Below are 23,967 nucleotides of genomic sequence, written 5' to 3'. Positions count from 1 at the left end.
AGAAGTCTTTCCCTTCTGAGAAACGCAATATACATGTGATTTTAAAGTAGGCATTCAGCATGGCACTTATATTGCAAATTGTATATCCCTAGAGTTTGTCATCTTTATTGAGATGAAAATTCCAGTTGATAACAGTTCCCAAAATTAATTCAATATTTTTGATTCAAAGGTTATTGTATCAATTTATTTTGGAATTGCAAATGTCATTCGATTAGATTGAATACCTGGATAGTTTCGTACTGTTCGATTTTCCAGGTTCACTGTACATTTCCTAGCTTTTTATTGCCCTGTGCTTACTCGTATATTTTAGACATCCATGTAGGTTTTGTGACAAGAAAGCAACTGTTTTGAAAATACTTGAATTTTTTTCAGGCCATTTAAATATGTATACCCAACAGCATTTGTGTGTGTGTGTGTGTGTGTCCACCTGTGTGAAAGAACTCCTGCGTGGAATACAGCCTAAGATGTATTAGTTGCTGCTCCTATCTCCAGCAATGGTATGAAGTTGCTATTTAAGAAGGGAATATAAAACCAGGGCATATGTCCAGTGATTACTTTTCTAGGGCTCCATACAGGTTATAGTATCTGGATACCTAAAAGCTAATCATTGACGTATTTTTTTTTAATCCCTCTTAGAAATATTTCTTTAATCTCATTTACTTTTAGCATGTACAAAATCCTGTGACAGAAGTTTCCAAAATTTAATAGCGTGACATGGAAAAAACACAGTTTAACTTCCTATGTGATACTTAAGGGGACTGCTTGTTTTTTATTGTAGGAGAAACAGTAAACAATATTGTCTTTTTTACTGGTATGTGCATATTCATAGAATCGTAGAATCATAGAACCGTTAGGGTTGGAAAGGACCTTAAGATCATCTAGTTCCAATCCCCCTGCCGTGGGCAGGGACACCTTACACTAAATCATATCACCCAAGGCCTCGTCCAGCCTGGCCCTGAACACGGCCAGGGATGAAGCATTCACAACCTCCCTGGGCAAACTATTCCAGTGCCTCACCACCCTCACAGGAAATAATTTCCTTCTTATATCCAACCTAAACTTCCCCTGTTTAAGTTTTAACCCTTTACCCCTGGTCCTGTCACTACAGTCTCTAATGAAGAGTCCCTCCCCAGCATCCCTATAGGCCCCCTTCAGATACTGGAAGGCTGCTATGAGGTCTCCACACAGCCTTCTCTTCTCCAGGCTGAACAGCCCCAACTTCCTCAGCCTGTCTTCATATGGGAGGTGCTCCAGTCCCCTGATCATCCTCGTGGCCCTCCTCTGGACTTGTTCCAACAGTTCCATGTCCTTTTTATGTTGAGGACACCAGAACTGCACACAGTACTCCAGGTGAGGTCTTGCAAGAGCAGAGTAGAGGGGCAGGATCACCTCCTTCGACCTGCTGGTCACACTCCTTCTGATGCAACCCAGGATATGGTTGGCCTTCTGGGCTGCAAGTGCACACTGCTGGCCCATGTTCATTTTCTCATCAACCAACACCCCCAAGTCCTCCTCCGCAGGGCTGCTCTGAATCTCTTCTCTGCCCAACCTGTAGCTGTGCCTGGGATTGCTCTGACCCAGGTGTAGGACCTTGCACTTGGCATGGTTAAACTTCATGAGGTTGGCATCAGCCCACCTCCCAAGTGTGTCAAGGTCCCTCTGGATGGCATTCCTTCCCTCCAGCGTATCAACCGAACCACACAGCTTGGTGTCATTGGCAAACTTGCTGAGGGCGCACTCAATCCCACTGGCCATGTCAGCAGCAAAGATGTTGAACAAGACCAGTCCCAACACCGATCCCTGAGGGACACCACTCGTTACTGGTCTCCAGCTGGACATTGAGCCATTGACCACAACTCTTTGTGTGTGGCCATCCAGCCAGTTCTTTATCCACCGAGTGGTCCATCCATCAAATTGATGTCTCTCCAATTTAGAGGCAAGGATGTCATGTGGGACAGTGTCGAATGCTTTGCACAAGTCCAGGTAGATGACATCAACTGCTCTATTGCTGTCCATCAGTTCTGTAGCCCCATCATAGAAAGCTACCAGATTGATAAGGCAGGATTTCCCTTTAGTGAAGCCATGCTGGCTTTCACCAAGCACCTTGTTGATTTTCATGTGCCTTAGCATGCCTTCCAGGAGAATCTGCTCCAAGATTTTGCCAGGCACAGAGGTGAGACTGACTGGTCTGTAATTCCCCGGGTCATCCATTTTCCCCTTCTTGAAAATGGGGGTTATATTTCCCTTTTTCCAGTCGTTGGGAACTTCACCTGACTGCCATGATTTCTCAAATATGATGGCCAGCGGCTTTGCAACTTCATTTGCCACCTCCTTCAGGACCTGCGGATGGATCTCATCAGGTCCCATGGATTTGTGCATGTTCAGATTTTTAAGATGGTCACGAACCAGTTCCTCTCCTACAGTGAGCGCAAGGTCTTCATTCCCACAGTCCCCGCATCTGCCTTCCAAGACTTGGGTGGTTTTGTCATAGCCTTTGCCAGTGAAGACTGAGGCAAAGAAGTCATTCAGAACCTCAGCCTTCTCCAAATCCTGTGTAGCCAGTTCTCCTGAGAGCCTCCTGAGGGGGCCTACATTCTCCCTAGTCTGTTTTTTAGTTGCTATGTACCTGTAGAATCCCTTCCTGTTATCTTTAATACCTCTAGCTAAGTTTAATTCTAATTGAGCCTTAGCTTTCCTAACCTGGTCCTTAGCTTCCTGGACAACATCCCTGTACTCTTCCCATGCCACCTGTCCTTGCTTCCACTTAATATAAGCCTCTTTTTTCAATTGAATTTTCCTCAGGAGCTCCTCATCCATCCAAGGAGTCTCCTGGCCCTCCTGCTGCACTTCCTTCTGGTTGGGATGCAACACTCCTGAGCTTGAAGCAGGTGATTCTTGAATATGAACCAACAGCCTTGGGCCCCTCTGCCCTCTAGGGCTATATCCCATGGAACCTTCCGAAGCAGGTTCCTGAAGAGGCCAAAGTCTGCTCTTTTGAAGTCCAGGGCAGTGAGCTTGCTGCACACTTTTCTCATTGTCCTGAGGATCTCAAATTCGAGCATCTCGTGATCGCTGCATCCAAGGCTGCCCTGGAGCGTCACATTTCCAACGAGCCCTTCCCTGTTGGTGAGCACAAGGTCAAGCATGGCACCTCTCCTTGTCGGCTCCTCTATGACTTGCAGAAGGAAATTGTCTTCTACACACTTGAGGAACCTCCTGGATTGCTTGTGCCGGGCCGTACTGTCCTTCCAACAGTTGTCAGGGTGGTTGAAGTCCCCCATGAGAACAAGGGCCTGCGAGCGTGAGGCTTCTCCTATCTGTCTATGGAGTGCTTCATCCACAGGTTCTCCTTGATCAGGCGGTCTGTAACAGATCCCCACAGTAATGTCTCCCATAACTATATTCCCTTTAACCCTGACCCACAAACTCTCTGTGGACTGCTCACCTGTCCCCAGACAGAGTTCCATACTCTCCAGCCTATCCCTAACATAAGGGGCAACTCCCCCTCCCCGCCTGCCAGGCCTGTCTTTCCTAAAGAGCCTGTAACCTTCCATTCCAACACTCCAGTCATAGGAGCCATCCCACCATGTTTCTGTGATGCCTATTATATCATACCCCCGTAGACATGCACACATCTCTAATTCCTCTTGTTTGTTCCCCATGCTATGGGCATTTGTATAGAGGCATCTGAGCCGAGCTCCAAATGAAGCCGGCTCATTGGCTGGAGTGGCTGGGATATCTCTACATTGCTCCAAGCATTTATTATAGGTTCTGGCAACTGACTGGGTGTGTTGGAATGGAATGATGCCCCCCTCCCCCAACACATCTAGTTTAAAGCCTCCTTGACCAGTCTGGCAAGCCTCCTACCAAAACTGCTCTTTCCTTTCTTTATCATCAGACCAGCTCCACCAGCCCCCATTAGACCTGGCCTACAAGCTTGGCTCCCATGTTCAAGACACCCAAACCCCTGACTATGACACCGCCCTTTTAACCAGTTATTAACCTGGCTAATCCTCCTAGCTTTTTTTAGGTCCTCCCCTGTATCCTGGAGAATTGACAAAAAGACTACCTGAGCTCCAGAGCCCCTAACCACCTCTCCCAGTGCTCTGTAGTCCTTCTTTATGTTCCCCAGGCTACTACTATCTATATCCCTAGCGCCCACATGTATCACCAGGAGTGGGTAACAGTCCATGGGACTTACTAGAGCAGGCAGCCTCTCTGCCACATCCCTGATCCGTGCCCCCGGTAGGCAACACACCTCCCTTGAGATGGGGTCTGGCCGGCAGACGAGTGCTTCTGTGCCTTTCATTGTAGAGTCCCCTACTATGACCCACTGCTTTTTCCTAGCAGCACCAGTAGAGATCTTCTTTAGCAGTGCATCAGCCAGCTGTTTCTGGCTCGAGTGCGCTTCCTCATTAGCCCCCTGCAGGACAGCAAAGCGGTCCTGCGTAGGGACAGGGGATTTAGGGGGAAGCCCCTTGCTTTTGGTTGTCCTTTTCCTTCTTTTTTTTTTGGTTTTTTTTTTTTTTTTTCTTGTCACTAATTACGAGCTTCCCAGGTTAACAGCCTCCTCCTTTCCTTCACGAGGTAGAGGTGAAGCTCGAGGCCCCTGCACAGTTTGGGCCAGGAGCAAGCATTCCTGCTTCCTCTCAGCTTCCCTGACATCTCGCAGCCTATTAACAGCATCCCGCAGCTCAGCCACCTGCTGCAGGAGGACCTCCACCAGGGCGCACCGAATGCAGCCCTGCCCATTGTGCACCATTCCCTCACCAGACCAGTGCAGGCACCCTCTACACCCTGAGCTCTGCACTGCAGCCTCCCCTCTCATCGGCTCTGCCTGGGTGCCTACGCTGGCCACCGCCGGGGCAGCCAGCGCAGAGCTCCCGGACCGGGCCCTGATCATACGACGAGTGCTCACCATCCCGCTCCCCTGCCCGCACAAACTGCTGTGACCTGCTCTGGTGGCTCGCGCTCCCTGGAGCAGGTTTTTAACCAGTCAGGGCTGGTGGCCGCCGCTTCAGGCTCCATCCGTGTGAGTCAGCTGCTCGCTGGCGTCAGCTGAGCTGCCGGCTCCTGGGCAGGCCCTGCCGAGGACTCGAGGCTCCCTCGGTGGCTCTTGTTGCTCTGAGTTGAGGCTCCTGGACGCGGATCTCCCCCCCCCCCCGGCTCCGGTGTTGAAGGCGTCCTCTCTCGAGCTACTCATCTCAGCAATTCACAGTGTCTTTCTCAAAATAGGTATCTGTCGTGGTTTAAACCCAGTCAGGTAACTTGTTCACTCACTCCCAGTGAGTGGTGCCGAGCTGACAACAATCAAGGTCCGTGTCCGTCTCCCCCCCCCCCCCCCCCCCCCCCCCCCCACCGGGGCTCTCCCCTTCCCCGCTCCCGGAGGAACGGGGAGGAGGATCGAGAGAGTGCAACTCCTACGGGTTGAGACAAGAACAGTCCAGCAACAAATCACCGCTACTATCAGCTAAAACAATGATAAGGGAAAATAACAAGGGAAGAGAATACGATACCACCGGCCAAGAAAACGAGTTCCACCCGGAAGCTCCTGTCCTTCCGGGTAACTCCCAGTTACCCCCCACCCCGGGCATGACGTGCTGTGGTATGGAATACCTCCCCGGCTAGCCCGGGTCAGGCGCCCCGTCTCTGCTTCCTCACAGCTTCCCCTCCTCCCTGGCAGAGCATGAGCCTCACAGAGTCCTTGGTCAGGGTAAACATCACTTAGCAACAACCGACAACATCAGCTTCACCAACGCTGTTCTCAAAACTAGAAGTCAAAACACAGCACTGCACCAGTTAACACAAAGGAAAAAACATGACTGCTACTGCTGAACCCAGGACATTATCCACCCCTTATTCCATACCATTCACATCGTGCTCAGATCCCACATTTTCAATACACCATCGCTCTCCCACATATATACATCCATATACATACAGACCAAGAGGAAAAAATCATTTTCTTAGTGCATGGACCAATCCCTATAATGCTGCCGAGTCCATTCGGTCCATGATGTTCCAAGTTCATTCTCTGTTGGGATGATGGCTGGAGGGAAGTCAGGGCCAGTCGCTGGTGACCTGGAGACATCTAGTTGATGGGCTATAAAAGCATTACACAGCAGGCAACAGTATACAATTGAGTTCACTGGCTGTTTTCCCCTAAAATCAGATCCCCTTGAGGTATACATCGGACTTCCCCATCTTCCCGCATTACCCACCAAGTATATCCAGGTCCCTGAGCAAAAGCAATCCCACGAGTGGGTTTGCCTTTACCTGAAGCAGGAATAACCCAGACTGTCTTCCCCAGCAAATTCTTCATATGCACCACAGGAACTTTGTCCCCCTCTACAATATGTAAAAGTTCTGACTGGGCTGGGCCAGCCCTGTTGGCAGATCCTCTGGTGTTGACCAACCAGGTGGCCTTTGGTAAGTGTGTATCCCAATGCTTGAAAGTTCCCCCACCCATCGCTCTCAGTGTAGTTTTTAACAGCCCATTGTACCGTTCGATTTTCCCAGAGGCTGGTGCATGGTAGGGGATGTGATATACCCACTCAATGCCATGCTCTTTGGCCCAAATATCTATAAGGTTATTCCGGAAATGAGTCCCATTGTCTGATTCAATTCTCTCTGGGGTGCCGTGTCGCCACAAAATCTGTTTCTCAAGGCCCAGGATAGTGTTTTTATTCTCAGTATTGAAGTTACATTATACTTGGTTCATATGCACCTTTCCTTTACTTTCTGTAGTTATGCTATATTTGTGTGTTTGGAGTGATCCAAGCTGCGCAGAGTAAAAAAGATGTGAATGTTTTCTGAATTTATGAGTGTGTACTACTAAAACCCACAATATTAACACAAATGTAAGTCCATCATTAGCAGAAAATAATGACTTAGGTACAAGAGCCTAAATAAGCATGAGTAAAGCTCTGATCCTGTGATTATGTCCACACAGTCTCCCCCAGAAAGACTTGGTGGTTCTCAGTCAGTGGATGGCAGAAGCTGGACCCAATTACGCTTAAGAGACCAGAGTGAGTTATGGCTTTTGAATCTCTGTATCTAAATCTGGCCTGATCTAAGACTACACTTAAGGAAACATTCAGTAGTCTAAATTTGATATTGTTGTGGGGGCCCATTTCAAAATGAATAAAGAGTATTGCACTAGGTGTATAATTTATGTGAGGTTCCATATGCATTAAATTTTTTAAATTTATGTGTTAGAAACTAGGTTTTCCAAGCAACTGTGGCCACCTTGTGGATTCTGCAAAAGAAAATTATAGTTTATTTTGTAAGAGAGTATCTAGGTCAGTTTTGATAGTTACAGACTATTCTTAGTGTCTTATTGGTCCTGGTTAATAACTTTCATTCAACACTTCTTTCCTGTTAGAAGTGTATTGTTGTTAGTAGGTGTAGTAGTAGTAGTAGTACTGCTGCTGTTACTTCAACTACTAAAACTGTGAAATACCTGTTTTCCATTATAAAGCTACCATTTTTTCATCTAAAGATTCTTGAAATTGGTAAAGTTCTGCTGGGAAGGGGGAGGAAGGAATTATTTCCTGATGCTGTAGGTGTTCATATTACGTTTTTCTAGTATCTCCTTCAACTTCTTAAAAATAGATTTCTGGGTAAGAACACAGTGAAGGTGTGGTGAATTAACCTTGTCTGTCTGCCAGCTGCCCACCCAGCTGCTCTTTCACTTGCCTTTTTTGACAGAAAAGGGAGAAAATGAAACAAAAATTCTTGTGGTTCCAGATAAGGACAGGGAGATAACTTACCAGTTACCATCATGGGCAAAACAGACCATGATGCTAGCAGCCTGCCCCTCTGCCAGCACCTTGCTATGTAAATCCAATAAAGGAGGCAAAAGAAGCTTTTAAAATAAAGCATAGAGCTGACATAAAAATAGTTATGAATTAGCATTAACATATAAAAGCTTGAAATGAGAAAGATTTCCAAACTCAGTTGGTTAAAAGCTGGTATTGTCAGTCTATGAAAAAAAATCGTTTTTTTTTTAAATAAATTATGTTCTAGACAAGCCATGTAAAATATATATGCGTTTTTGTCACCCTAGATCCAATTTGGAAATGCTTATGTACAAAGTTTTTATTTATTTTGAAAACATATACCCTACTGAGATTCCACATGGTTGCAATCTTTTTCCCATAGCCACTGCTTGGGATAAGAGCATCCCTTTGAGAGGCTCTGCTCTGAGACTCATTTCTGAGCCAAGGAGCCTGCAGGGAGCCCTGAGCAGAGACTCTCTACTCAGAAATCAGAATGTGTATATCAGAAAGTATGTGGGTCCTGCAGGAGAATAGTTCTGTGGGAAAATTAAACACAAATGGTAACCTTTAATAGCTAGCTAAACAAAAGCCAGAGTGAAGTTCTTCTCTGGAAGAAGAAGAAGAACTTCTTCTAGAAGAAGGGAGAAGTTTTTCAGAAGACAGAGGGAAGATTCTGTAGTTCATCTGATCAGGCAGAAGAAGCCTGCGAAAGGACAGAGGCTTTCTGTTTTTGCAGACCAGATGGTTTCCCTGTTTGGTCTTGACATTTGCTTGACTGGATGTAGAAGGCTGCTTACTGAGTCAGTTCAACTCAACAAACTGGTGGTTAGCTAGCTGGTCCTAACCCCTTAACCCTAGGACAAAAACCACAACAATTTTCTGTGGTATGAGGACAGTGTGTTGAATCACTTCAGTAAAAGCTCAGTAAGCACCTGAAATGGTCCAATGTGACACTACATTACTGGGATAGGGAACAGGGATTGTGAAAAGCAAGGGCAAATGAGGCAAACCAGGATATTCCACTTCCAGTGACAGTCTACTTGGCAGGTGTGGTCTCTTGCAGCATTTAACTCTATACCAAGAGGGGCACAAGCATGTGTGAAACTTCACTTGAATAATGGATCCTCAAGTGTCTCAGGTTGTGCAGCCAGAACAGGTTCCTCCTCATGTGTGGGGCTCTCGGAGATGAAAGGCATCTGGACAGTCAAGATAACTAAAAGCTTCAGGATCTCTGGCACTGGTCTGGTACAGGATACATAGTGGGGATGTCCAAATTCCCTGCTCATGGCTAGGTACCTGAGCTTAAGAGATGTTGGTACTCCAGGCTTCCAGCCACCTACTGGCAAGTCAGGCAAGATTTCACTTCAGTTCTTAAAAAACTAAATCCAGAATGGTTTATTAAGTCAGATCAGATTCAGATGATTGCTGTTTCAATTGTGACTCTTGTTTTGCCAGAGAATTGGAGTGACTCCATTTCTAACAATAAAAGTGGGTATTCATAAAGCCACTGTGAAGTGGCAGCCAAACTGGAATAGTGGGGCAAAAAATAGGTTGAAGATGTAATCTGAAATGATTATAAAAGCTGTTATCCAAAAGAAATTGAACAAGGTGATACATGTATCATGTATCTTACTTCCCTGTGTGGTGGGCTGTTATCAGATAATGCTTTAGTAATGGAGATCTGTGTCTTGGTAAGGGCAGACAGATACAAAGCTACTCATCAACGACTCAAATAGGATGCTACATTAGGGATATACCAGGAAAGGACATTTAGGGTGGGTTGTTTTTTCATGTTTTTTTTTAAACTTGCAGTATACTGTAAATTGAAAATCTCAACCCCAACCATTTTTTTTTATCAAGTTGTTCCTTTTGTCATTATCTGGGTCTTGTTTGTAAAACCTGTATATTTTTGCTGTTTCTTAATTTTATTCCTTTATGTCCTGCTGTTACTAATTTAGATGATTATTAATTCAGACTCACTTGTGATGTAGAGGCTTTTCTATTAAAAGTTAACTGTATAAACATGCCTAGATCCAGATCCTTCTGGATGCAGCAGACATCATTTTCCTTGAATTAAAACCTACAGTGTAGAAACAGCATTATCAATAGAAACGGATGTGGTAGATTCGTCTTTATTGGTTCCTTCCTTGTGGTAGATCAGAGACCTACATGAAACATTCAACATATACGCAAAATTCCGTTAATACTAAGAGAGTTTTTTGGTACAATATGACCTTTCAGAAAGTTTGTTATAAATGCAGTGGCAAGCAGTGTTAGGAAGAACATTGAAAGAACGGTGTGAGATAGTAATCACAAATAATCGTAGGGTCGTAGAAAGGTTAGAGTTGGAAGGGACCTGAAAGATCATCTAGTTCTAACCTCCCTGCCACAGGCAGGGACACCTTCCAGTAGATCAGATTGCTCAAGGCCCCATCCAGCCTGGCCTTAAACACTTCCAGTGATGGGGCAGCCAGAGCTTCTCTCGGCAACCTGTTCAGGTGCCTCATCACTCTCACAGCGAAGAATTTCTTCCTAATATCTAATCTAAATCTAGTCTCTTTCCATTTAAAGCCATTCATCCTTGTTCTGTCACTACATGCCCTTGTAAAAAGTCTCCCTAAAGATTTCTTGTAGGCTACGTTTAGGCACTGGAAGCTGCTCTGTGGTCTCCCTGGAGACTTCTCCAGGCTGAACAAGCCCATCTCTCTCAGCCTGTCTCTGTAGGAGAGGTGCTCCAGACCTTGGATCCTCTTCATGTCTCTCCTCTGAAACTTGCTCAGGCAGGTCTGGAATCTGCTTCACAAACAAGCTATCATTTGTTGGTATGCTTTTGTTCCCAGTGTTTAATGCTGCAGGCATGCTTTCTGCTCCTTCTTTATTGTACTTGTGATAAACATAAATGTATTGGCTTTCGGAAATCATAGGTGTGGTTATGTGGATATAACTGTACAAGTTTACAATAACAGAAACAAAACACGCTAAAGACACAAGACAAGTTAAAAAGCTTCAGATCTCTTGATCAAAATGGAGTCACATAGCAAAAGAATTTGTAAAGGTAAAAGGGGGTGGGTGTGTGAAGCTTGATATAAGGAAAGCTAGTGCCTGGAAAACATAGAGTTAAAGTACTTTTTAGCTTAACTTAGGTTGTAGAAAGAGAACAATGTTTATGTTGTAAGTCTGTGGAATGTAGTGGCCCCGCTAAACATGAGTTAATTGTTTCACACTAGTCTTCTAAAGTAGTTTTAAAGAGCAATGTTTGTGTTGCAAGTCTGTGGTGAGATAACAGGATTTAGTGGCCCCACTAAACATGAATAAGTTATTTCACACCATCCTTCTACTTACCAGTTAGTTTAGAGACAGAGCCTCCCAAGCACCTGCTAGCTTGGGATACTCCTTGTCTGCCCATCCTGCAATAAATTTTGCAGGAAGGTCACGCTGTTTAAAATCTGCTAGTTATCAGAATAATTACAGATATAGCTGGTTGTGTGATTACTGGGGGGTCCAACTGTGCCAACGGTGAAAAGTACACAGTGAGGAAGACTGCTTACTTCATCTTGAAGACCCCTACTCACAAGAGGAAGACTGTTTACTTCATCCTCAAGATGCCTGCCCACAATCACTGCAGAGCAGTGCGCAGACGCCAAGAGGAGGAGACTTATGATAATAAATTCTTGAAGCTAGTTACAATATCCTCTGCCTATATGCGGGAATTATGAATATGTATGTAACTAATGTAATAGTGAAAGTATATAAACATGTAACAAATGCTAATCACTCGTGCCTCTGGCTACGGTCATGCGCCCAGCGCTGTTGCTTTTGCTTTATTGACTTTGTCCCTTAATAAAACCTTGTTATCTCGTTTAGAGGTGTGAGTTCATATTTCACATACTTTAGTATTATGCCAGGTTTTCTTTCTTAATGGTAGTGTGTTTCTAATGATTTACCACAGTTTTAACTATGGCATGATTGTCTTTTATTCAGGAGGTTTGGGAATTTTGCGCCCAGCACTGGATATTTGTGTCTTCAGTTTTATCTTTCGATCACTATGGACAGGAGCCTATAAATGTTGCCAGTTAAGTGGAAGATCTGAAAACAGTCTGAGGCAGGATGTATGCTAGCACAATGCATTTGGAATCACCTTTGGAGGGGAAGGGGAGAGTATATCCTTTCCAGCTTTGCATTACATGGGATCAAAGGGAGACTCTGAAGAGGAATCCATTAGGTCCTACTCAGTAGAGAGACCATATAAGGCTCAGTAAATGCTATGAAAATAGCTGAAGGCTAAGTGAGTAACAGGGGAAGAAAGAATGCTTGCCCTGCTTTTACTTTTTCCTAGACTGATGGCCCCAGTTTGAGCTAGGTAGGGGTTAAGTAGCTCAGTACAGTGGCAGTGTCATACCTTTGTGTCCCCAAAAGAAGCAAGGTCAATTATGAAAGGGTAGGGATAATGATTCTTCTTATTCCTTAGAGCATGCTTTGTCTTCCATGGGTTGTTCAAAATGCAAATTTTTGATTAAAATTATCCACTAAAGTTGTTCTTTGTTAGAACTTTCTTAGAAATCTTGTTAAAATAATGTCTGTGACTCTGCCCACCTTTGAGCATTTCACTATAAGTTTCCCCTGCATAAAATCCCTGTGTAATTATTTCATTTTGTGAAAGGTGACTGAGGTACAGTGAAATAACACATCTGAAGTCATGCAGGAAGTTTGTAGCAGAGTGAAGGAATTAAGGAATTGAAGGAGTATTTAAAATAGTTGGAACTCACTCTGTTAGGCATATGCTTATGCTGTACATAGCTGTTAGTCTGCAGTTCAGATGCTTGCTGAAGCAGGCTTCTGGAAACAAATACTGTTGAATGAAGCGAAGATGCCTAATTTAGTCTCGGGCAGAACAGGAACTGCAATTAGTAGAATTAAAACTTTAGATGACATTTTCTGAAAAAGCAAGTGGTATGGAAAATACACTCCCAAACCTGAAATTATTTTAAAGGGGAGCTTTCAAACAAATGGAACCTTACTTAAAAGCATCAATCCCTAAGATACTGTCCAGGACGACTGATCTTAAAGGATGCATTCAAATATAGAGGAGTGCAAAAATGCCCACTTTTATTTTTTTTTTTCACGCTAGCCTTGAGAGAAGTCTTTTGCTGAAAGATTGAAGTCCTCCCTCCAAAAAATATATGCTTGTTGGTTGTAAGACAAATACCAGCCTGGAAGCAAAGTAGTTTTCTATAAAAATGTTGGTGGAGAGGAAAAAGTGTGTAATATATTATACATAAATGGCTTACATTCCTGCACACTGAAATGTAGCTCAAGATGAGACATGAAGCAGTTTGGAAGCTCAGGTGTACTCATGTCTCTTCAGATTCTTATTCTTTGCAGCAGACCTGTTCAGTGGAAAACAGGATGACACTAATAAGGATCTCAGACTGTGGAGTCCAATGTTTATCCTTATTTATCACTGTTAAATAACAGAATGGAAGCAGTGAAGCACAAATTCTCAGCTGATTACATCTTTATTGACAGCTGAAGAGAAAGATGTCTGTGCCATTAGGAAATTGATGCTGTAGTCCCTAGAAACTTTAAGTTTGTTGTGAAAAACAGCAAAGGGAAAAATAAAAGCTGACTGTGGCTTGGAATTCCAGACATTGGCACCAGATGATGAAAATGATACCATGCTTAATTACAAAACTGGCAGTGAACCAACACTAAGATGCCATTAAGTCATCTTTATGTCTCGGTACTCTAGACCTTTGTCTCACCTGCGTGTTCCTGCAAGTCTTTGGATGTAGTTATCTGCACAAATACTTTGGCAGTGAGGTAAGCTTGGGTGGTAGGAAACAGAGGTTGAATGGGGCACGGCTTGTCAAGCTGTTGGTATTATGCTTGACTGAATAATTCTGTGTTGTAGCATTCCCACAGTCCTGCTCTCTTAATTGCTTAGGTTAGCAACCTGGCTAGAATACTCTTGTCATTCCTTTGGTAGGCAATATAGTTGAGTTTATTCCTGTTGGGAATGGTTATCGTAGACTCAGGTTTTATCCCATTGCATAGTAAGGTTGTAGCAGAGTTGCTTACCCAGACCCAAGTGCAAGCACGTGCTTCTATGATCTGCAGTTCTGACATAGTCTCTCTATTTGCCTTGATAATTTAATCATTCCTTCACATATGAATCTTGTCTTTTGCCTAGGATTAAGAAAGGAACAGACAATAGTAACTGTGGACAAGAGGCACAGACAGTAAGGCTCGTGTTCTTTTGCTGGGTTCTTTTGCTGGGTTGTTTATCTGGAGCAGTTGTGAAAAGGTTTTCCATGAGAGTTTTGGATGATTGCACAATAGAAGCTAATTTTGGGGGAGAGGAGGGGCAAATTACAGTGTACTGTTAAATCAAAATGAAAACTCTCAGGAAAGCGGATTTTTAAGTTGCTCCCTCCAACTTTCTTTTTAGCAACCCTGTCAAAGTGTTAGGCTGTTTCTTTACTAATTGGGCTAGTTTATATCCCAGGTCATTAGCTTTTCCTTGTCACTGACATTCACGTACCCCATGTTCTTCTGGCTAGCTAAACATTTAATCAACTATGCTTCATTGATTTAATGATACCTTGCTTTTGCTATTACTGTTTTGCAATCATTTTATCAAAATGTCCAGGATTAGGTAAACTTGAGGCCCAGACCTCATGTCGCCATTCAAGAAGCAGTCAATCTTTATACCTCATTTAACAATTATGCAAGGTCAATCTCTATTTTCCCAATTTAGACAAAGCTGTTTTATACTATTTTGGTAGAAAGTAAACAATTTGTCTTGTAGTTAATTTCTTTCCAGTGTTCATGTTCTCTTCTGTTCGCCCAGAAGTCAGAAGAGGGCTATGAAGAGCTATGCCTTTAAAGAGGCTTTTATTACAGCTAATTAGGATTTGTTCTTGCATTGTACAGGGGCTTTTGAGTGCATCAGCTATAATCCAGGCACTGTGTGAAGTTAGGTTCTGTAAGGCTTGCTGTCTCAAAGTGACTGTTGGCACATAGAAAATGATAATAAATGCTCTTTCCTGTTGCATGTAGTTTTCTTTTAAGAACCTGTATTGGATACTATGAAATGCTGCCTACGTGTATTTTTCTACCATTTGATTTTTTTTTTTTTTTAGCTGAGCAGTACTTTTCCTCTTTGTTTTTTTCTTTCTATATATGACAAATGAATATCACTTTCGTGAATTTTTCTGAAAGATACACTAGGATTCTTGCTGTCTTCACTTGGAGCCAACAGGGCATGTTTCATTCTTAAGTGTAGAGCTTAGGCTCATACTTTAAAAAGAAGAAAAACAGATTTAAAGATGTTTCCCATAAGCTTGCCTGCTGCCATTTTCCATGGCAATTCATTAGCTGCTAGGAAAATGTAAATGGGCCCTTTGGAGCTATTATTTTGACAGCCTTATGCTGGAATTTTGTCTTAACTTTGCATTTTGTAGCACTTTTATCTTACATGGATGTGGTTTGGCATATTTTAAGGTTTTGTGCTTGCTTTTTGTTTCAGTAATACTTCTAGAAAAATAGAAAACAGCCATTTGTCACATCTTTCACAAACCCTTCCCTCCCTTTTCTTTGTTTTAGATAGCAAGCTAAAGAGCTTGTTTTCTTACTTTGGCTTACAACATTCACTCAGTTGTTGTTTAATAAAGTTGCATCTAGATGATTTTTTTGTATGTAACCAGAACTTTAAACTCGCTAAATGTAATTGGAAAAGCTTTGGAGTAAGATTGTTTCTGCAAAAGTATTTTTAATGAGGGAAAGGATTTAAAAAAAAAATATTTATTTATTTATTTAAAATTCTAAATAAAAACTATTTTACCTGTTCTATTTTTTTAACTTTCTGTAATGGCACTTCTCAAAGAAGATGTGGGATTTTATGTATTTGTGATTCTTTAAATAGATTTTTAATACAGGTATAATAACGTTAGCAGTGGTGTTTGTGCTGCAGCTCAGTTTAGAACTTGCAACTCTTTCAAAGCCAAAACTGCTTTCTCTTCTTCTTTTGGCATGGTTGTACAGACCTAGTATTTTTTTGTTGATAAAAAGTGTTAGAAATGTGCCACGGGGTGATTGTAGAATGCTGTGGAACTGTCACTGGGGCAGTCTGGGGGTCATGCTGTGTTTGTTTTGGTTTTAATTTTCTGTTGAGTACTCTCTGACTTTGGCCCATCGTATTTTTTTTTTAAACAAGATCCAGGCACTAGGCGCTTTCAAGCCAAGCCAGGAAAGTGGTTTCCAATGGGAATATATGTGTTCTGTTTAAACCTACTCCTCCAGAACACAGTAAGAAGATCACTTCTACTACAATATTTCTTTCAAAGTGCTAGGAAGTTCATAGTAGGCTCATACCAGTGCTTCAACATTATCTAAAAAAAACCCCAAACCCCCAAAAAACCACAAAATCAAAAACCCGGAAAAAAAACCCTAACCAACCAAACAAAAAAGACCCACTCAGAACCCCACCCAAGCTAAAATAAACCAACCACAAACCCATACAAGCCCACAAACCCAGAATCACAGAATCGTTAGGGTTGGAAGAGACCTTTGGAGGTCATCTAGTCCAACCCCCTGCCAAGGCAGGACCACCTAGAGTAGGTTATGCAGGAAGGTGCCCAGGAGGGTTTTGAATATCTTCAGGGAGGGAGACCCCACAATCTCCCAATTTCTTCCTCATGCTCAGGTGAAACTTCTTGTGCTTTATTTTATGCCCTCTGCCCTTGGTCCTGTCGCTGAGGACCGCTGAAAAGTGTGGCACCAGCCTCCTGGCACCTGGTTTTGAGATATTTATATGCATTAATGAGATCCCCTCTCAATCTTCTCTAGACTAAACAGGCTCAGCTCCCACAGTCTTTCCTCATAAGAGAGATGCTTCAGACCCTTGATCATCCCTGTGGCCCTCTGTTGGACCCTCTCCAGTAACTCCTTGTCTTTTTAATGTATTTTTAAATGCATGAGCATTTGTTAGAGAAGGGGGAGCTATTGAAGCTTGCCATTCTCGTACAGCTTCATTGTGATTAGAGTTGTACCTTGCTGCTGAAATTGCATTTAAAAAGAAATCACTCACCTTGGTTGCTTAGTTGATGTATTTCCTTCCTGCCACATACTTCTGCAACATTTGAGTTATGAGGTGTTAAATCAGTATGTCTTTCCCTTTCGTATTCAATCTTGTCAGGAGAAAATTTTGCTAATCTGGGGAGTATCCCAAAGGGAGAGAAGAACAAAGCACTGATTATTTGAAACATAGAATCAACAAGGCTGGAAAAGACATTCAAGATCATCAAGTCCAACCATTACCTCAGGACTGCCAAGTCCACCACTAAACAATGTCACTAAAGGCCTTAACTACATGTTTTTTTGAACACTTCCAAGGAAGAGTGATCCCACCACTTCCATGGGCAGCCTGTTCTAATATCTGATCAGCCTCTTGGTGAAGAAATTTTTCCTAATATCCAGTCTAAATCTTCCCTGGCTCAGCTTGAGGCTGTTACCTCTTGTCCTGTTGCTTGTTACTTAGGAGAAGAGGCTGACCGCTACCTCACTACAACCTCCTTTCAGATACTTGTAGAGAGCAGTAAGGACCCCCTGAGCCTTCTCTTCTCCAGACTAAACAGCCCCAGTTCCCTCAGTCATTCTTCATGAGATTCATTCTCCAGGCCAGCTTCCTTGCCCTTTTCTGGACCTGCTCCAGCAACTCAGTGTATTTCTCGTTTATTTTCCCCACTTTTTTCCACTCTTTGTCCTTCAGTGTTACTATTTTCTATCTATGATGCAGGAAAATTTAGTATGGTTAAAAGATATTTGTGGACTTTGAAGCACTGTGGTTTTTTTTCTAATTAATTTCCAAAACAACCTTTTGAACCTTTAGGAGTGACTTTCCTGCTGTGGGAGACAGTGCAGCACTGGGCAAGGGAAGGGAGATGGGTTGGGGTCCAGGGATGCCCAGGGAAGGCAGGATGCACCAGGAGTGTTGAGCATCAGCTTGAGGTGTGAGGGCTGGAAGACTGTGAGTTGTGTGAGGGGAGGTGTGGACAGCTGTGATGCCAGTGCAGGTGCCGAGGCAGCTCATAATGTAGGAACGTAAAACCCACCTAGCAATCTTCTTGCATACATACATAGGCAGAAAGCATTTAGATGAATCTTATAAAATATATGAGCCCTGAGAGGCCTCGGTATTGCATATATATGCATCTGGGTATTTCTACGATCAAATTCAAAATTGGCTAGTTATAGGTATGAACTCGATTCTTCCCTCCAGTATCATGTTTTCTGTTTGGTCCACCTGAACAGGAAGACAAGTCTTGGTATTAAGGAATAAAAACAGTAGAACAAATTCACTCTACCTCTTTACTTGTATAAATGTAGACTAAGTGGAATTAGAAGTATATAATGAGGTGAATTGAAGCTTACAGCTACATTATATCATAATCTTCTGGTGGCCGAGATAATTGGAGGACTTTTCCCCAAGAACTCAGGATTTCAGCGTTTATTTCTGTGCTGCTATAGTGTTCCCAAGGTGCCCTTGTGGGCAGTCATCTATACATGTAACCTGCCTCCTAGGAACTGGGTTTAGGGAGATTATTTAGCATGTCTCAGGGAAAATTTTCAGTGCACCTCTAGTTTACAGCACCTTGTAGAGGGCACTTGGCAGAAGAATCTTTCCTGCTGCACCCAGTTGTCTGATGTGTCAGGATAGGGATGGTGGTAATAGTGTAAAGAAGCAACTCACAATTTTTTTCTGTCAGGATTGTCGCTGCACAGGCTATCATGGCTTTTGCACCAGGGAATTAGGGATTTAAGAGTGCACAGTAAAAGCAGTATGATCACTGTGTACTAAGTGATTGTATTATTACTGGGCACTGCTGTGAAATACGGAGCAGTCGCAAGAGCACTCTAAAAGTAAATATGAAGCAGGTCATGATAGGAATACTTTCATAAGGTAATCCCATTGGGTTTTCTCCTGCTGGTAATATTTTGGAGAGGAGTACAAAAGGAGACTGTTTCTCAGTATCCTAGATGTGTTGAACAGAATTTACCTGCTGTGAAGCCAAATATTCAATATATGCCTTAATGGTCCTCTAATTTGAGCATAATGACTGTAATACTGACAGCAGCTTAAGTAGGTAACCCAAAGGAACTTCTGTAAAGATTTCATCATTATTAACTCATTTCTCATTAGCCATTGTGTTGAATTATTGTGGATTGAGATTTGCTTTGCAATTTACAAAATACAAATGGAAAATAGCTAGCAAGCCATCTGACAAGGAAGATCTATCACTGCATGAGAATTAAAATCAGCAAAGCAAATGACATGACTTGATGTAGCTGCTGACCTAATGTTCCTTCAAGCATCTGAGAAGCATGATAATTCCAGAGCAAACACAAGTGTGTGGCGGTCTACATTATGCATAGTTTTAGATCACCCCTCCCACATTTTAAAAATACTTGACTGGTTAACTTGCTGGCAGCAGAGTTTCAAACACTGTTTGCCATGACAGCTGTTTGGAAGCTGTCTCTGTGGCAGGGATGAAACAGCCGGCTTCTGGCAGGTTGGCAGTAGGTCCTGGCAATGAAAATGAACTAACAAAGGGGAATGACCACTCAGCTCACAGGATCCCACGTGCTAAACCCTCATAGCTGTGTGGTAGTTAACACTTGGTGCTGCATTGTCTGCTAGCTGAAGAACGTGGAAAATGCAGGTTAAATTTTAGAAGCAGGCAGAAGCCCAAAGTTGATTGGATTTGGACATGTAGCAGTTGTAAGCAGCTGGTCTGCTGTGGTTTAAGCTTATTATGTTCACTTTAGTTTAGCTGATGCTTTGTCCTTTTTTCGTTTGACTTCATTGTGTTATCTAGCCCACTGTCTGTCTTTGGACTCTTAGATTTCACAGCACTTCGGGGCAGAGACTGCTCTTCTCTCAGTGCTTTCAATCCCTGATAGATCCAGGTTTTGATCACTTAAGGCCCCATTTAAAATGGATATAACTAATGATGTTTAATAATAACCAGCTTCTGTAGTGCTTAAGTGTATTTTTCTCATTCTTCTGCCATGTTGTGTTTGTTCCCATGAATATTCTTTCACTGAAAGCACTAGGATCTTTTTATAACCTAGAGCATACTTTTGGAGGCTCACAGGTGTGGAGAAGTCATTACCAGGCAAAACTTAAAATCTAATGGATGTGTAAACAGACTGCAAGCTTAAACATCTGATGGGATACAGTGGGGGAAAAAAGGCTGCAGGTGGCTTGTAAAAGGGGCATGTACATAGTCCCAAGTTTCAGTTAAACCCTATCTCAAATTTTGCAGTGATTTTCATTTGAATGTGTGATTTCACTTGCATCTGAAAATGATATAAATCAGAAAATAAGCATGTCAGCTTGCATTTTGAACAGACTTTTATATTGTGTGAGAGAATGCCGCAGGCTTTAACACCCTGATAATCCTGTTCAGGGAGTGAGGAAGGGTAGGGAAAATCAGCAGTCTGGAATGAATTTGTAAGAACACAAAGTGACTCCTGCAGCTTTTAGTTTAAGTAAACATGAACGCTGAAAGGCTGGGTTTGGGATGCTTTAGAAAAAGCAATAAGTAGATTCTAAAAAAGAAGTGAAACCCAAGCCACACTAATGTGGAAACCTGACAATTTTGTAGCCATCTTGCAGACACTGCTCCCAGGAAAATATCCTTTGACTGTAATGCTTGTACCCTAAATGGGAAGAACGGTGCTAATGGTAGGCTGTATTGAACTCTAATATAAAGTAAGCTCTTGACTGGCAAACTGTTTTCTACATTGTATTTTTATATTGGTCTTGGGATAATTTCCTATTGTTGCGTTGCATGAGGAGCCTAGGTATTATTCATACAAATAGAATTTCCTTGTCTGTCTGTCATGGTCCATCATCTTTTTCACAGTAATACTCGAAGGGATACAATGTCTAATGTCATATTTCACTTGTATTTGTTTTAATTAGAAGAATCCATTGGAATTTCTATTTTGCAGGAAATTGTTCTAAAGAAACTACACCTTTTAGGAACAAGCACTCCACAGAAGGGATAAAATTATTTATGAATAAATTAATTTGTTCAGTTTCTATAGGAAGTGGCAGACCCAAGATTAAGGTTCTTGGCTCAGCCCTTGTCTCCTGACTATCCCAGGCCACTTGTCCATTGTCATCTCTAGCAGGAGTCAAGCAGTCCTGGGAGCCGGGGCCTCGAGCACAGGGAACTTCTTGAGATAGTGACCTACAAGTCGCTTCTGTGGTAGGGCTTTCCTGGAACTGCAGTCCCTAAAGACCTCAGGATTCATGATGTGGAGGCAGTCCAGATGGCAGGACTGCCTGGAGACACTGCAGGCTTTGTTCCCTTTCAGGTCACCAGCCAAGCTGGCAGGAAATCTGGCAGACTTTTGATAGGACCTGCTTCTCTTGCAGCCAAGTCACATGTTGGTGCCTACGCTGTTGTCTGTTCTCGTGTTTTATTGTGTTCTGACCAGAAATTATATTTCAGAACTGAAATTTCCAAAAAAAATTTCTGATACAAGTGAATTAGCATTGTGCCCCAGTCCCTATCCTACTCATTTTTATCCTATTGCTAGCATGGCCTGCTTCATGACAATCAGCTACAGTACTCCATAGGGAAATGCCAGTTCCACAAAATCCCTTTAGGTCTCTTTGGAAATTAAGCAGGACATAAAAGCTGAGTCTTATGCTCACTGTACAGACTTACATCTGTCTAACATCAAAATACTGTCCCTTCATGGTAAGGCTGAGGTAGGTATGGCTTCTTTTTTACTCTACCTTAAATTTTCATACAAAAGCTAACCCTCATTTTTCTCATTTAACTTACACGTGTACTTTTTTCCCTCTTCCCTATATTTATTTATTTTTTGATTCTTGAGACATGAAACTACCTTCACTTCAAGTTAGATGTCAGCCCTTTACTTGTATAAACAGGCTGCAAGACATGGATTTCTGGAAACTTAAAAATTTGTTTATTTGTTTATTTTCCTGAATGCTAATGCAATTGTAGAGGTGATACAGTAATCATGCAGTTTTGTTTTTCTTTCAAAGAAATATGAGGTTGCCAGAGACTGGTAGTTTCCTTTTGTGAAGTTGTATTTGTAGAGCTATTCATGTTGCTTGGTGGTGCTGGGATGGTTTGCCAGAATGGATGTTGGAAATGGATTTTATTCATTGATAAAGCGTTGAAATACCCAACTAACTTTTGACTAAAACCTATACTGCAAAAAGAGGTGATTGGCAACATGTTTTAAGTAAACTTCAGAAAGATGACATTGGTCATGACTATTTGACAAAGAAAAGGATTGTTTTATGCAGCGTGATTCTTTAGTCTTTGCTATGTCAGAGACATTATAAATTGTCATGGCAGCTATATTTGAAATCCATTCTTACTTGCTTCTTAATCTTTATCTTATGTAAACTTTGTAACCAGGCATCAGGATTCTGGGTACTTTTTTTATGCTACAGTATTTAGAGAATATGTGATGATATACCAGGGGTTTAAGCACAGGTCTTGTTTCTGTCTTAACTTTTATATTATTTAGAAATCCTTGCTTAAGAACCACTTTCTTGCTGACATGGGCAGTGAAAATGCAGTTTCATAAACTAGTTTGTAAACTGTTTTGAAATTGGGCAGGTGAACCTTATTGGCAGCTTCTCTGGTCAGACTTAAAGAAACACATCTGACACGCTCCTGGAAAAAATGCCCAGGTGCTGCAAGTTCCCCCTCACACTGTTTTTATTCATATCCTTAGTATCCCTGGACTCAGGAGAACACCCATATGTGAGCCCACCTGCCAGTAGCTTCAGTCTGATAAGGAAGTCTTGGTCTGCCTTGGGAGTACTGAAGTAGTCTTCAGAGCACCCTGCAATCTACCCAGAAATACTGAAGTGTAGCACAGCATCTCTTTACTGATTTGGCAGGTCTCCTGCTTTGAAGGGAAGACTCGCTCTCCCAGTCCCTGTCCCATTTTCCTTCCTTTGGTGCCTGTATTTCAGATTTTAGCAGCATCATAGCCTCCCTCCTGTCCTAGGAGTAGATTTCCTCTACCAGACCTTGCTGGTATGGTTCCATTTCCCAGATTTGCCTGGCACACAGGATCCCAGAGTTGAGGACAGGCTATGACTTAGGGCATGTTCCACAAGGTAAAACACATCGTGTCACTGCTACCTCAGTCCTTTCATCACCAATTTTGTGGGATCTCTGGGTGCACATCTTCATTTACTTGGAAAGATGAGGAGTTTGATATTCCTTCTGAGTTTACCCCACCTTTAGCAACACATTCTCTGTCATTTAGCATGGTCATTTCTATCTTCCTCACTGAGCCAATGTTACTGATCAAGAAAGATGATGGTAAAGGATGTGGGGGGGGGGGGTGTGGTGAATAAAGCACTAAATGACACCAGAAGGTTCTGCAAGATAATAGGCTATAACAAAGCCATCTCCTCATCATCTCTCTTGTACCCTAGGTGTGAAACACATTTTAGATATCATCTGCAGACACTCACATAGTTTGGAAAGGTGCTTTCAGAATTTGCTGTAGGTGGCTGTCACCTGCACTAATCGTACCAAGTGGAAGATTGTGACTGCTATGAATACACATTGTCTATGTTGTGAAATGTCAAAGTTGTGCCCTGTACAGATCTGGTCAGCTAGTCCACTAATCCCAAAGGTTTCCATATTTTCAGAGCAAGTTTAGTAGTTTCTCCATCTCAGAAGTGCATTTGTCTGCCTACTTTGATCCCAGTTTCCTAATCCAAGGGATGTCTGTCCCTGTACCTTCTAGTTCTCCTACTCTGTGTTAGTTCTCAGCATCTTGGTCTTCACATAGCTTTTGCTTTTACATATTCTTAATGACATTGTCTGCGCTTGCTAGGTTTGAATAACATAATGGAACTATCTTCAGTAAGCCATTTTAGAAACCTTGCACTGGATCTAAAACCCACTAGTCAGGGCAAACCTTTTCATGGCTCTTTAGTTAACACTGAATCGGGCTTTTAGTAATTATGTTCTTAAATTAAATGTGTATTTGAAAAGTCAGAAAGCCACAAGGTTATGTTATAGGAGTTGCTGTTTGTATCACCAAAAAGTTAAATAACTTATTCAGTTTAAGACTAGTTATCTAATATAATTTACACAGAGCATAACTG

The 23,967-nt window shown here is 42.5% G+C and overlaps 1 protein-coding gene across 1 annotated transcript in view; it reads left to right on the top strand.

Annotated features, from left to right (window-relative positions):
- Positions 1 to 23,967, top strand: part of MYO16 (myosin XVI) — a 388,271-nt gene that overhangs the window by 44,732 nt on the left and 319,572 nt on the right. Inside the window, exon 2 of the mRNA XM_057397231.1 lies at positions 6,953 to 7,028. The gene's annotated coding sequence lies outside the window, so the exon portion shown is untranslated. The remainder of the gene's footprint in view (positions 1 to 6,952; positions 7,029 to 23,967) is intronic.

The sequence above is a fragment of the Pezoporus wallicus genome, unplaced genomic scaffold (genome assembly GCF_028554395.1).
Source record: "Pezoporus wallicus isolate ANWC-B61680 ecotype Strahan unplaced genomic scaffold, APGP_CSIRO_Pwel_v1 contig_1851, whole genome shotgun sequence".
In the NCBI taxonomy this organism is placed as follows: domain Eukaryota; kingdom Metazoa; phylum Chordata; class Aves; order Psittaciformes; family Psittacidae; genus Pezoporus; species Pezoporus wallicus.
This window is presented reverse-complemented; position numbering and strand designations above follow the sequence as displayed.